Here is a 14804-nt window from a genome sequence, read left to right as displayed (position 1 = left end):
GAGAGAGGTTATTAGTCAACTAGTCTGAACCTTTCAACTTTTGCATTTTGTACACGAAGGGCGTCCAGTTTTTGCCGTAACCCTCTCAACTTTTTAGCACATGCTATGTGGGTTAAATGATGATACCATGCCAATTTTCAACCTCTTCAGAATTCATCTGAGGTGCTTTTCAATTTTAGGGTCATTTAGCTCAAAGAATGAACTAATATAAAGAAGAATGAACTAGAAAACTTTTATGAAACTCTAATAGCAAAAATAATAAACTAAAATTTATGCAACTAAAATTATCAAAGTATTTTCTGTTCAAAACATTAAAAGCAAAAAGAATTTTCATAAAGAACTATTTTGTTAAAAACTTTAATAGCAAAAAGAATTATCATAAAGATTTTTTTAGAAACTAAAATAACAAAAACTGTTTTTGAATATAATGATAAAACACAGTAATATTACATAGCAGGAAAAAGAATCACTCCAAAATATATTTTTATAGTAAAGTTAATCACAAACGAGTGATTCACAGAAATTTCAAAGAATTCAAATTTAAACTATTCAAATTTGAAAACTAATGGAACTAACAGAAAGTTTATATTTTTTCTGACCTAATTGCAAACAGAATTAAAAAAATAAAGAAAAAACAAAAGAAAATAAATAGTGCAAAAAAGAAAAGAAAAAAACTGGAAAAAATAAATAAATAATGCACACAAATTCAAAGAATTCAAATTTAAACTATTCAAATTTGTAAACTAATGGCACTAACAGGAAGTTTATAATTTTTCTGACCTAAAAGCAAAAAGAATTAAAAAATAAAGCAAAAAACAAAAGAAAATAAATAATGCAAAAAACCAAACACAAAACTGGAAAATAAAAAACAAAAAACTGCCACCTACTAGGCCACCACGACCTGAATACAACTAGAAACCCAACCATGGGCCAGGATTTAGGCCCGCGGAAGGCCCAGTAGGCCCACAGGCAACATAGTGTGAGATTAGGCCCGTAAGCCTGCATTTGAGAGGAGCTCGAGAGGGCAGCCACAATGGGGCTTATAAACCACTCTGAGCCCCTCTCAACTAGCGAGGTGGGACTGAACTTTTGGCCGCAGGAAGCACAAGGCCATTGGTCCCGGTTGGTAGCAGCAACCGGGACGGAAGGGGTGATTGGTACTGGTTCGTGGGACCAAACGGGGCCAATGCCCCCCTTTAGTCCCTGTTGGTGCCACCAACCGGGACCAAAGGTCTCTGTTTCCCGCCCTTTGTGCTGCTGAAAAGAGACCTTTGGTCCTGGTTGGCGGCACCAACCGGGACTAAAGGGGGGCATTGGTCCCGGTTGGTGCCACGAACCAGGACCAAAGCCTTTGCTATATAAGCCAGCACTTAGGAAAGTTTTAGATTTCCATCGCCAGTTCGTGCCCGACGCCCCAGCGCTGCTCCTCCTCCTCGTCGTCGTCGTCGCCCTGCCTCCGACGACGTCGCGGCGCCCCTGCCCCGAGCCCACATCGCCGTGCGTACCCCTACCCCCAACGTCGTCGCCGCACCGCCCCTACCCCGAGCCCTCGACACCATCGCTTCCCGCTCCCCGCTCCTCGTTGTCATCGCGCAGCGCCCCTGCCCCCGACCACGCCGTCGCCGCGCCGGCCCTTGCCCCGTGCCTGAGCCCCTGCCCCGGCCCGCGCCCCGGCGCCCTCGTCGCTCCCGCCGTCCCTGTCATCATCGCCATCGCCATCGCTATCGCCGTCGCCGTCGCCAGCCGCCCCCGCCGTGAGCCGCCGCGCCGCCCCATCTCTGTATTTTTCATTTTTATTAGATGAATTTTTTGTTCATATATATAATGTATATATGTATGTATGTGGCTATATGTATGTAGATTTTCATAATGTATTAATTTTTTTGTTCAGAGCATGTTTTCGTTCATATATGTATTTTTTGTTCATATGTGTATTAATGTTTCTGTTGCATATATGTAATTTTTTTCAGTGTATATATGTATGTGGTAGCTATATATGCATGATGAGAGGGTGGGGGTCGATATACCCCCTCCCTGATAACTTCGACATGAGGGGGTCGATATACCCCCTCCCCGATAACTTCGACATGAGGGGGGGTCGATATACCCCCTCCCCGATAACTTCGACATTAGGGGGGTTGATATACCCCCTCCCCGATAACATTTTTCAGAAAAGTTTTATATATCTAGCTAGGAATAAAGGAAGAAGAAGAAGAAGAAGAAGAAAAACTTTTATATATGCAAAATTTACATTTTTAGAAAAGTTTTATCTAGGAAGAAGGAAAAAGGTAGAAGGGAAGAAAAAGGAGAGGAAAAAGGGGAGAAAAAAGAGAAGAAGAGGAGAAAAATAAGAAGAGAAAGAAGGAGAAGAAGAAGAGAAGAAGAGGAGAGGAAGAAGAAAAAAAAAGAGGAGAAGAAGAAGAAAAAAAGGAGAAGAAGAAGGAACTATTTTTTCTTCTTCTCCTCTATTCCTTCTTCTTCTCCTCTTTTTTTTTCTTCTTCTTCCTCTTCTTAATTTTTATCGGGAACGAGGGTGTCAAGGATCATCGAGGGTCGAGGGTCGGGAACTAGGGTAGAGGGTCGAGGGTCACCGAGGGATTGAGGGTCGTCGAGGGGTCGAGGGTCGAGGGTTTCGAGGGTCGTCGACGGGTCGAGCGTCGAGGGTCGTTGAGGAGTCGAGGGTCGAGGATCCCCGAGGGGTCGAGAGGTTGCCTTGTGTCAAAGTATTGAAGAAATCCATGGCTTCATCATTAGCCGGAAGTAACCGGGGCATGATGGTACGAAGTTCTCCAAAGTTATTCTGGAACAGAGTCCCGGATAGGATAATTTGCCTTTTGGTACGAATTTCGGCAAAGGCCTTCCAAATAGCGATATTCGGAAGGCTATTGCTAAACTTTGTACCAAAAAGTGAATTATCCTATCTGGGACTCCATTCCAAAATAACTTTGGAGAGCATCGTACCATCATGCGCTTGTTACTTTCACCTAATGATGAAGACATGGTTTTTTTTAATCCTTTGACACTAGACAAACGTGACATGAGGGGGTCGAGGGTCGGGAACTAGAGTAGAGGGTCGTAGATCGCCGAGCGGCCGAGGGTCGTGAACTAGTGTAGAGGGTCGAGGGTCGCTGTCGGATCACGGGTTCTGGCAAAACCCTTAAGGTTCGAACTCTGTGGTGCGCGCGAAGTTATTTCCCCCCTACCGATCTACGCCCTAGCTCGCTAAGATCTCGCGGACGAACTCAACGAACTCACAACACAAAGACACGAGATTTATACTGGTTCGGTCCACCGTTGTGGTGTAATACCCTACTCCAGTATGGTGGTGGTGGATTGCCTCTTGGGCTGATGATGAACAGTACAAAGGAAAGAACAGCCTCCTGAGGTCGAGGTGTTCTTGTGCTCTGTGAGCTTGTGGTGAGGGGATGGAAGACGGAATCGATCCCCTCAGGCTTGCTTGTGGGCTCTCTACTAGATGCCCTCTACGGTGGCGGCTAGTTCTACTTATATAGCCCCTGGTCCTCTCCCCAAATATTGAGCGGGAAGGGAGCCAACAACAGCCAATTTGAAAGGGGACAACTAGTACAGCTTATCCTGACAAAAGCGGTCTTCGCCTGCAAAAGGGCTCTGGTGGTGACGCCGTCTTGGGCTCCATGGTGACCTCCATCTTGCCGTCCCACTGGTCTTAGTCTCGTTGCACTGATATGGAAACCTTTGCTTGATGCCTCGATACTCTGCGCCTGCGCTTGCCTCCTTAGCACCAAAGGGGAAACAAGGACACTGCGCGCGCTGGCGCCCGCCTGGCGCCCGCCTGATCTCGATCGTCATGGCTCACGTCACGAGAACCTCGCGAGGTTTGCCCTGCCTTGAACTCTCCGCTCCTCGCGAGGCAACCTGGTGAGGCTGCCCCTGAGGAGATCTTGTGTCGTCCGCCTCGCGAGGGTCTTGAATGCCTTGTTGATGAAGATGGGCCGTACAGGCCCGCTAGCACAGCCATGCTGTGGGCCGCAAGCAGGCAAGTCTGGGGACCCCCGTTCCCAGAACGCCGACAGTAGCCCCGGGGCCCAAGGCACGCTCCGGCTTGGCTTCGAGGGAAGCCAAAGGTCAAGGGCGGAGCGCCGCAGGCCCCAAAAGCCTGTAGCCTCGGTCGACGTGTGGCGGTTGATTGGACGTGGGCGTCTCCGCTTCCCCACGCTGCCTCGGCAACTGCTCGACTTGACAAGTCCCTGCGACATGCAAGGAAAACCATCATTACCTGTGATCGTGGGAGGCGCCGGTTGGCCTTCTTCTGCTATAAATGGGGTGGGGGCAGAGCCCCCATCGCCCATCTCTTCCCAGTTCGCTTGCTTCTTCCTCCTTGCTCCTCTGCTAATAGCAATGGCGCCCATCCCAAGATTTTCTGCTGCGGAGAAAGGAAAGACTCCCTTTGATTTGCCGACGACGCTCCCGCCGAAGAAGAGGTCGGTTCACCGCCGCGACGATGTAGGTGGTGACGAGGCCTTGGTGCGAGCGGCCTCCTCCAGGGTATCCACTGCCCTTGTACGCCCAAGTCGAGGGCTCAGGAGGAAGAAGCGACGAGTGGCGCCGCCCGCTGCGCGACCGCGGCCGCCGCGCGATGGCGATGCGTGCCGTCGCCCCTGGGATCCATGCTGCGGACTCCTCCCGCGAGCTCATGCTGTGGGCGGCGATGCTCCCAAGCACCTGGATCCGCTTCCCGCAGTTCTTCTCCGACATGATGCCGCCGAGGGGACCCCTCGAGCTCTGGTTACAGCATGCTGACTGCGACACCCCAGGGACCGGAGCAGAGGTTGAAGTGGTCTCCTCCGGCAAGATCTTCATGACCCGCGGCTGGGGTGAGGTTGCGCGGATTTGCCGTGCTGAGGGCGCCCTCGCGATCCACTTCGAATATGACGGCGCCTCCACGCTGTTCTTCAAGGTCTTCGACGCGGAGGGCCGCCGCACGGAGTGCTGCCCTGGAGGGGTGCGCCAGGACGACGCGCGCCCGGCCTACGGCACCTCCAGCAGCAGTGGCCCTTGGGCGTCCAGCGGTTCTCCTGAGCTCTACGAGACTCCGGAGACGAGCGACGACAGCTACGTGCCCCCGAGCTCCCGCCGCGCCCGGAGCAGGGCTACGGCGTTGAGCCGCCGCCGTCGTTGATCTGGATGGGGTTGGCGCCGGCCTCCCGTGGCCCACTGTGGATGATGGCGTCAGCCACAGGAGGGTGTAGATAGGATCCCCCTAAGTTCTCGTCTTTTGTTCCCTGCGAGGAATTGAGAAGTACCCCGCGGGGGCGTGTAAAGGGTCTGTAATGTTTTTCGTTGATGCTATCCTTGTTACGAAGAATTGTGAATGCATGTCCTGTTAAGGCTCGGTCTCCCCTTTCCAACCTCGTGACGGCTTGTTGCTCTGCACTGACAGGTCCCGGTCCCCAGGCAAGCTGCAGCCATCGCTGGTATGCCAGGTCGCGTACCGTGGTCAAGGCCAGGAGGTGAGCGGCCCGAGGTCCAGTAAGAGCCCCTGAGGCGCGATGCTGAGGAGGTCCCCTTTAGCGCCCAAGCAGTCGTGTTAAGGTAAGAAAGGGAGGCGACGTTGCCGCAACAGGGCTGCGGCGTGTGTGGCCCCTAGACTCCACCGGTTAGTCGATATGAGCGTGAGACTTATCTTGGTGGTCTGAGGCCGATTCCTCGTGATGCGCCGCGTTAATGCGTAGCTAGGCCAGCCCCATACGAGCCCGCCCCTCTTCTCCACGCTCTCCTTTACACTCTACGTCCTCAGGTCCCGGCCCTCGAGCGAGCTCAGCCGCCACTGGTATGCCAGGTCGCGTGCCGTGGTCAAGGCCAGGGGGTGAGGGCTAGAGAGCCAGTAAGAGCTCCTGAGTCGCGATGCTCAGGAGTCCCCCTTTTAACGCGCAAGCGGATTGCGTGGGAGAAGAGAGAGCTCGTGGTGCCGCCTACTGTCATTCTCATGAGATTCCTGTGAGTCAGAACAAGGAGAAACACGGTTTGCCATTATGGTTGTCAGTCCACCCGGTCGCTCGCGAGGAGACGAAGGCACTGAGGGCCTGGTGAGGTGACGTGTGCGGGGCGTGCCGCGAGCCAGAGCTCGACCGCTCAGATTTGTCGGCGTTGCAGGGACGGACCCGTGCACAAGCGTCGTGCCAGTGTGAGCAGCCCCCATGGGAGGCGAGAGTCAAGCAGGTGATAATCATAGGTAGATAAGCATGGAAAGCATACTGGCTTAGGTAAAAGCAGGGAAGATACACGCCACTGGGTCAGGCCCGAGCGGCTTTGGGATGATGCAGCCCGAGGGGCGCCCCCAGCAAGGTAAGCTAAAGACATAAGAAAAAGGGATACATGCCACAGGGACGGACCCACGCGGCCTGAGAATGATGCAGCCCGAGGGGCGCTCCCAGCTAAATAAACTTGGAAAATTTCACCTGGTTCTGTGGATGAAGTGGTGTCGGAGCAGCTGAAGGTACGCGGCGAAGGAAATGCTCCTCATGAGACACTGGGGCCCTGAGCCTCGGGAGGCTCTGGGGGTCCAGGTGGTTCCTTGAGGACCGTCTCCATCTCCGTTAGCACAGCATGGTGCCTGGCCTCTTAAGCAGCTAGGATGCGCCGCAAGCTGCGCTGGTAAATGGACGACACGCTCGGTAGGCCAAAAGGCATGCGAACGTAGCTGTGCAGAAGACCCTCGCAGTGGCCCACGCGCGAAGGCCTGAAGAGCTCCTGAGAAGCGGCCTTGTTAAGCCCTAGAACGTCGATGCAGATGCGCAGCCCAGCATCCTCGCCTGGATGGGGAGTTGCACTTCGTGAGCGGCGGTCGCCGTGCATGGCCCTTGCGTCTTGCAGCTCCTGAGTGGTCCTGGTGATGAACTCCTGAGCGGTGGGCGCTCCTTTCCCTATGTTCTCCTGAGGAAACGTGCCATGAAGCATGCCACCAATTGGTGCCCAAGCACCTCCCTCGTGATGTTTGAAAGGTCTGAGGCCCTCCAGAAGAGAGCCCCCGAGCCCTGCCCGAGAAGGGCACCGGGCACGCCTTCCTATGCGATGGAGGGAGGCGCCCCTGGAGCGGGCGCTGATCCTGATGAGGTTCCTGTTGCGGCACCACCCTCCTGAGATCCTGCACGGTGCAGCTGCTTCATCTTTTTGGGGGTGGCCTCAGGAGGGCCCTCGCCCTTGCTTTCGGGGTCGTCGATTGCTGTAGCTTGAAAGGCGCGCTCAAGGGAGCACACCGCATCTCTTTCTTCACAGGGGACCGTGATGATTCCGCCGCTTCCTGGCATCTTGAGGACATTGTAGCCGTGATGGGTCACCGCCATGAACTTGGCCAGCGCTGGGTATCCGAGGATGGCGTTGTACGGCAGACGAATGTACGCGACGTCGAAGTCGATGAGTTTGGTGCGGTAATTCTTGCGTTCTCCAAAGGTGACAGGGAGGCGGACTTGCCCTATCGGTGTGTTGGAGCCGTCGGTCACTCCTGAGAAAGGCTTGGTAGGCTGAAGCTGATCATATGGCACTTGGAGGTTGTCGAACGTGTCAACGGACAGGATGTTGAGCCCTGCGCCGCCGTCGATGAGGGTCTTGGTGACTTGCACGTTGCTGATGACTGGGGAGCAAAGCATCGGGAGGGCTCCAGCGGTGGCCGCGCACTTGAGCTGATCTGCCGAACTGAAGGTGATGGCGCACTTGGACCACCTGAGCGGGCGTGTGGCTTCAAGCTTGGGGAGAACTGCATTCACTTCACGAGAAAACTGTCTGAGGATACGCTGCGAAGCTGGGGCCTGAGCTCCGCCCAAGATGCAGGCGATAGCACGTGGCTCCTGGAAGCCCGCAGCCCCCTCGTCTTGATGGTGATCGTCATTCAATCTTGGTGGTGGCGGCAGTGGAGGAAGGCCTGCGTTACCCTAAGGATGATCCTCACGAGGCTAGTCCCTCCAGGCACCCTCGCGAGGCTGATCCTGCCAGCGGTCCTCACGAGGCCGGTCGCGCCACTCCTAGCGCGGGCCACGGTCGTCCCAGCGTCCGCCACCACATCCTCCTCCTCGGTCGTCGCCCCGGTCGTTGTGCTCGGGGCTTCGACCGAAGCGTCCTTCTCGAATGGCTCTGAGCTCTTGACAGTCACTGGTGTTGTGGGTATGCAGGTTGTGGAAGGCGCAGAACGGTCGGCTGCTCTTGGACGACTCGGGCTGATCTCTGCGCGCTTGATGTCTGGTTCCGCTGCGAGCACGGCTGCTCCCTTGCGCTTGACGTCCCTGGCCTTGGCTTTCTTCTCCTTCGGGTCCGTAGCTGGGAGCTTGAGGAGGGAGAGGCGCCCCTCCTCAGCTTTTGCACACTTGGTCGCCAAGTTGAACAACTCCTGAGAAGTGCACAGCTCCTCGTGGATAGCGAGCTCCTCCTTCATCTTGACGTCGCGGACGCCATCGGAGAACGCAGAGATGATGGCCTCGTCCGTCACCTTAGGGATCTTGAGACGAACGTTGTTGAAGCGCTGGATGTACTTCTGGAGGGTCTCTCTTGGTTGTTGCTTGACGCGATACAGGTCTCCCGCGGCCGGTGGGCGGTCGCGAGTGCCCTGGAAGTTGGCGACGAAGCGGTCGCGCAACTCGCCCCAGGAGGAGATCGAGCCTGGGGGCAGGTTCAGGAGCCATGAACGGGCGCTGTCTTTAAGCGCCATAGGGAACCAGTTCGCCATGACTTTTTCGTCGCCGTTGGCTGCTTCGATGCTCGGCTCGTAGAGCTGCAGGAACTCCGCGGGGTCGGGGGTGTCGTCGTAGCGAGTAGGCAGATCTGGCTTGAACTTGCCCGGCCAGGCGACGCTACGTAGCTCAGGGGTGAAGGCGCGGCAGCCGGCCGTGGTCGCTGGGGCCCGTCTTGGAGGTGGAGCTTGGTCTTGTCGCCCGCGCGCTGCTACGACAAGCGGCGCGGGGTCCTGCCGCGGCAGGCGATCCTGGCGCGGCGGTGCAAGGAGTGGTGGAGCGTTCTCTTGCGGTCGAGGTACTTCTTGACAGCTTCTTTCTTCATGCGCGGGCGCAGCGGGTCGCGTTGCGGAAGCGCGCGCCTTGGCGCCAGAGCACCGTCTTGGGGCAGAGGTGGCAGAGCTGCTCCGTGACCTACGTCGCCTGTAGCCGGCGGAGCGCGAGGGAGCGAGAGGGACGGCGCAGGGGAGCCCCCTGCGGTGCGGACAAGCTCGGCGATGCGGTCGAGCCAGTCCTCGTAGAGGTCGTCGACCGGACGGTAGCGCAGGAGCTCGTGCGCCATGAGGAGCGCGGCCCGTGCGTCCATGGGACCGCGAAGAGCGTGAGACGACGAACCGGCAGGAGTCGGTGACGGAGTGGCGGTGCGGCCATCCTGCCGCACCGAGGGGTGCAGCGAGGACGCTTGCTGCTCGTTCCCCACCGGGCCGGTTGCAGCGTTGGTGGCAGGCGACGGAGAACGACGGGGTGGCCAGCCGACAAGAGTTGTCTGAGCGACGCGGGTGGCAGGGGCAGCCCGGCGCACAGCACGAGCACGGCGAGCGTCCGCCATGGAGACAACGGGGCAACTGGACGCGGAGCGATGGAAAGGAAGCTTCGGCACACCCCTACCTGGCGCGCCAAATGTCGGATCACGGGTTCCGGCAAAACCCTTAAGGTTCGAACTCTGGGGTGCGCGCGAAGTTATTTCCTCCCTACTGATCTATGCCCTAGCTCGCTAAGATCTCGCGGACGAACTCGACAAACTCACAACACAAAGACACAAGATTTATACTGGTTCGGGCCACCATTGTGGTGTAATACCCTACTCCAGTGTGGCAGTGGTGGATTGCCTCTTGGGTTGATGATGAACAGTACAAAAGGAAGAACAACCTCCTGAGGTCGAGGTGTTCTTGTGCTCTGTGAGCTTGTGGGTGAGGGGATGGAAGATGGAATCGATCCCCTCGGGCTTGCTTGTGGGCTCTCTACTAGATGCCCTCTACGGTGGTGGCTAGTTCTACTTATATAGGCCCTGGCCCACTCCCCAAATATTGAGCGAGAAGGGAGCCAACAACGGCCAATTTGAAAGGGGACAGCTAGTACAGCTTATCCTGACAAAAGTGGTCTTCGCCTGCAAAAGGGCTCTGGTGGTGACGCCGTCTTGGGCTCCATGGTGACCTCCGTCTTGCCGTCCCGCTGGTCTTGGTCTCGTTGCACTGATATGGAAACCTTTGCTTGATGCCTCGGTACTCTGCGCCTGCGCTTGCCTCCTTAGCACCAAAGGGGAAACAAGGACACTATGCGCGTCGGCGCCCGCCTGGCGCCCGCCTGATCTCGATCGTCATGGCTCACGTCACGAGAACCTCGTGAGGTTTTCCCTGCCTTGAACTCTCCGCTCCTCGCGAGGCAACCTGGAGAGGCTGCCCCTGAGGAGATCTTGTGTCGTCTGCCTCGCGAGGCTTGGCCCCTCGCGAGGGTCTTGAATGCCTTGTTAATGAAGATGGGCCGTACAGGCCCGCTAGCACAGCCACGCCGTGGGCCGCAAGCAGGCAAGTCTGGGGACCCCCGTTCCTAGAACACCGATAGTCGCCGAGTGGTCGAGGGTCGAGGGTCGAGGGTCGTTCAGGGGTCGAGGATCCAGAGTTGTCAAGGATGCCCCCATTATGGATGTGCACAAGTTGATCCAATTTTTTTCTGATCTCATCTATATATATATATATATATATATATATATATATATATATATATATATATATATATATATATATATATATATATATATATATTTCTATATGTCACGTTGTTGGTCAAAGTATTGAAGAAATCCATGGCTTCATCATTAGCTGGAAGTAACAGGCGTATGATGCTACGAAGCTCTTCAAAGTTGTTTTGGAACGGAGTTCCTGATAGAATAATTCGCCTTTTGGTACGAATTTCAGCAAAGTCCTTCCCAATAGAGATATTCGGAAGGCTCTTGCTGAACTTTGTACCAAAAAGCAAATTATTCTATCGGGAACTCCGTTCCAAAAAAAACTTTGAAGAGCTTCGTACCATTATGTGCCTGTCATTTCCGGGTAATGATGAAGTCATGGTTTTCTTGAATACTTTGACACTAGACAACGTGACTTATAGAAGGGTAGATGAGATCAGGAAAAATATGGACCATTTTCTGGACATCCAGAATGGTGCCATTTTGTTAAATCCCTTGTCGGTCCGGATGTCGGACATTCATGAGAGAGGCGGTCTGGCCCAAACCCTAGAAGCGTTGCCGAGGCCACCCAAATTTACCAACTTAAAAGAGCGTTGTCGTCGAGGCCACCCCAAACCCTAGAAGCATTGCCGAGGCCACCCAAATTTACCAAGTTAAAAGAGTGTTGTCGTTGTGGCCACCCCAAACCCTAGAAGCGTTGTCGAGGCCACCCCAAACCCTAGAAGCGTCGAGGCCACTAATATATTTCCTTGTTGTGATTAGCTAGCGAGGTCTATGTTGCCACTAATATATCCATCTGTCATGTTTGTATATTAATTGCCATGTTGTAATATTTGCAGAAACTATGGAGTACCGAGACTTGGAAGCAGAGCAGTTCTTGGGGACATAATGCATGGCGGAGGTGATGTCTTGTCGTATCTCAACGACACCGATGGTCTGGAAGGAGAGGGTGAAGCAGGCTCCGGTGATCGAACAATGGAGGAGGAAGGACATGATCATGATGGCTCCGGTGACCGAATGCTAGTGGAAGAAGGAGACCGTGACGTCGGCTCCGGTGACCGAACGGAGTCCGGCCAAGCATATATATTAATTAAGCCTGTGTTGACTAGCTAATTGATGCATTAATTGTTTTGGTATGTACACATATTAACTCTCTTCTTTCTTCTTTTCTAGCCCTCCGGATCGAGCGAAACTTCGGTAATGAGACGAGGCCCGAAGAAAATGTTGCGCCAAGATGAAAGGTTCACGATCACAGCAATCAAGGGCGATGGCCAACCGATTGAACCCAGCCAGACCAAGGAAGAATTTTCTGCTCAGTGCGGGGTTCTTGTTAGGGACATGACCCTGATCAGCATCCACCAATGGAATAAGCCTAAGAGCGAAGACCCTCAAGTGTCTTATGTCAATGATAGAAAGAAAGATGATCTTTGGACCGCGCTGAAGGAAAATTTCACCCTGCCGCCAGAGGAGGATTCGGATAAGCCAGTTATAGAGCCATTGGTCAAGACTCATGCTCTTAAGAAGATGGCAGATCTATTCAGGAGGTGGAAGAATGAGTTGAAATCAACGTTTGTCAACAAAGGGAAGACTCCAAAATTCACCGGCCGATTTGAGAAGATAAGAGATCACTGGCCCGCATTTGTGGCCCACAAGACATCGGAGAAGAGTAAGAAGATATCAGCGACAACCAAGATAAATGCTGCAAAGAAGGAGCATCACCATCACAGGGGGTCAGGTGGCTACCTCAAAGCCCGGCCATTGTGGGACAAGGCTGAGAAGGACCTGCTTGATAAAGGGGTCAAACTAGAGACATTGAACTGGCCAGACCGTTCAAGGACTTGGTTCTTCAGGGTTGGGGGAACCTTGGACCCTGAAACAGGGAAGTGCCATTGGACGGACCAGCAACTGGAAATACCGGAGAAGCTTTAGCAGTATATCGCCGCAGCACAGCAAGGGATGTTCGTTCCCGACAGAGAGAACGACGAGCTCACACAGGCCCTCGGCAATCCTGAGCACCCTGGACGAACACGAGGCATGGCAGGCTTCGTTGCATGGAAGGTTGGGTTTCCCGGCGCAGGCGGTTACAAAACCCAGGAGAGGAAGAGGAAAGTGGAGCATACCGAACTGCAGAAGCTGAATGAAAGGGTATGAGTGCTAGAGGAACAAGCAGTTCATAGCCAGCGACCTGCCGGAGCTACCCCAGAAGCTACCCCGCCATCTCAGCGGAGAAACAGCGTGGCTTCCACCAAGCTCCTTCGGCAGCCTGACTTCACGGCTCCCAGGTACCCCGTGGATGCTATCACGGTGGCTAATGATTGCCACCTTATGGCGCAATGGCAGCACCTCAAAGTCAAGGCGGCTGTTGGTTCTGTTGCACCTCTTGAACCCGGCGCAATTTTTCACTGCCTTCTGATTCCACAAGGCTATGCTGTTGTGATGGTCGATGAAATAAGGAGGGATTTCAGGATCTTGAGCTTGACCACCCTACCAGTGAAGGGGAGACTCGGCTGGGTCTTGCTCTGAAGACTCCATGTCTATGGCGGAAGGAGCTCATCAATCTTCCGAACTGGACGCCTCCGCCTCCTCCTCCTCCTCCGGCGAGTCAGGGCACTCCGCCTCCTCCTCCGGCGAGTGATCAGGGCACTTCGCCTCCTTCTCCGGCTACTCCGGCGCGTGGTGGCACTCCGCCTCCTTCTCCGCCTGCGCCGGCGTGTCCGAGCAGCCCGCCGCCTCCTCGTCCGCCTCGTCGGCAACAGCGGAAGACAGCGACCGCCGCTCCGGCGCGTGGTAGCACTCCGCCTCCTTCTTCTCCGCCTCGTAAGCAATGAAAGAAGACAGCCGCAGCCGCTCCAGCTGCTCCGGCGTCTAGCAGTACAGCCAAAGGCAGGAGGCAATACAGATTCGGTCCATCTCTCAAGCCTCTAGAGAAGTTACCATAGGAGATGACAGAGGAGGAAAACGCGAAGATTTGTAAAGCCCAAGGGAAGGACTTCTTTGAAACACGAAGAGCTATGAAACATCCACCTCCGGAGGAGAAGATAGATCCTGTGAAAGTTCAGCGCACTGTCGATGCCCTAAAGTGACCACCACCTTCTCCGCCGCTAACCAACTATGATCGCATTATTCAAAGTTCATATAAGGACGCATCTCGGTCGGGAAGTACTTATAGTGATCGATGGTTAGCAGAACGAAGAAGTGGGAAAAAAATTCCCCAGCTCAGCAAACAAACGAACCAATCGTGCCTCCTACTCAAGGTGTCTAGTGATATTGTTGCTAATCATGCGAGGATGGTGCCCGATACCAATCCTGGAGATTACCTGCCCGACGATGCACATTTTGATATAATAGAGGTGGACGAATTCAAATACCGGCACAGGAAGCCTCTCGTCAAACCTAGTCATCCTCCTCTAACAACGATGATGCGAAGATTCCATGAGTGGTACATGGACACATGCAGCAGGTCTGGGAAGGATACTTTGACGCTGAGAGTTAAAGAGGAGCACGACCTCGTTGGAATTGATCTGTTGTCTGTTCCATTTGAGGAGTTCTTCCAGTTTTTCAATCAAAAGGCCCTCGATAAAATAATTGTCACTTGCTACTGTCTGCAAGTACTACTTCTGTAATTAAGTCTCTATATATAGCTCAGCTCTTTCATTGCATGTATATATAATTATCCTCACTATATTATGCAGATTGAAGATCGTCGAATGCAAGAAAAGACAAATTGGTGATATTGGGTTCATTAACACAAATCTCATAGATGAATGGACGGTTAAATATGATGCCAAACAAACCGAGGCCAACTTGCTACGATCGTTGCTTCAAAATCAAAACAAAGATAAAATACTATTTCCTTACAACTTCAAGTGAGTGTTACTGTCTTGTGCATATTCGGTTTCCCTTATTACTCGAGGTTATAGTAATGTAATTGACGAGTTATGCATGCGTGCGCAGCTTCCACTTTATTCTGCTAGAGATTAAGCTTTAGCAGGGACTAGTAACCGTCATACACTCAAGACAAAAAGATCCCGAGGAGTATGCGGCCATGACTAAAATGCTCGAGAAGTAAGTTCAATCGACCGTTATCGCACCATATCGGCAACTTTGTTCATTTCCTAATATCAAGTAATTGTTTTCTG

Source organism: Aegilops tauschii, chromosome 7, assembly GCF_002575655.3.
Source record: "Aegilops tauschii subsp. strangulata cultivar AL8/78 chromosome 7, Aet v6.0, whole genome shotgun sequence".
NCBI lineage: Eukaryota > Viridiplantae > Streptophyta > Magnoliopsida > Poales > Poaceae > Aegilops > Aegilops tauschii.
Note: the sequence above shows the minus strand (reverse complement) of the source record.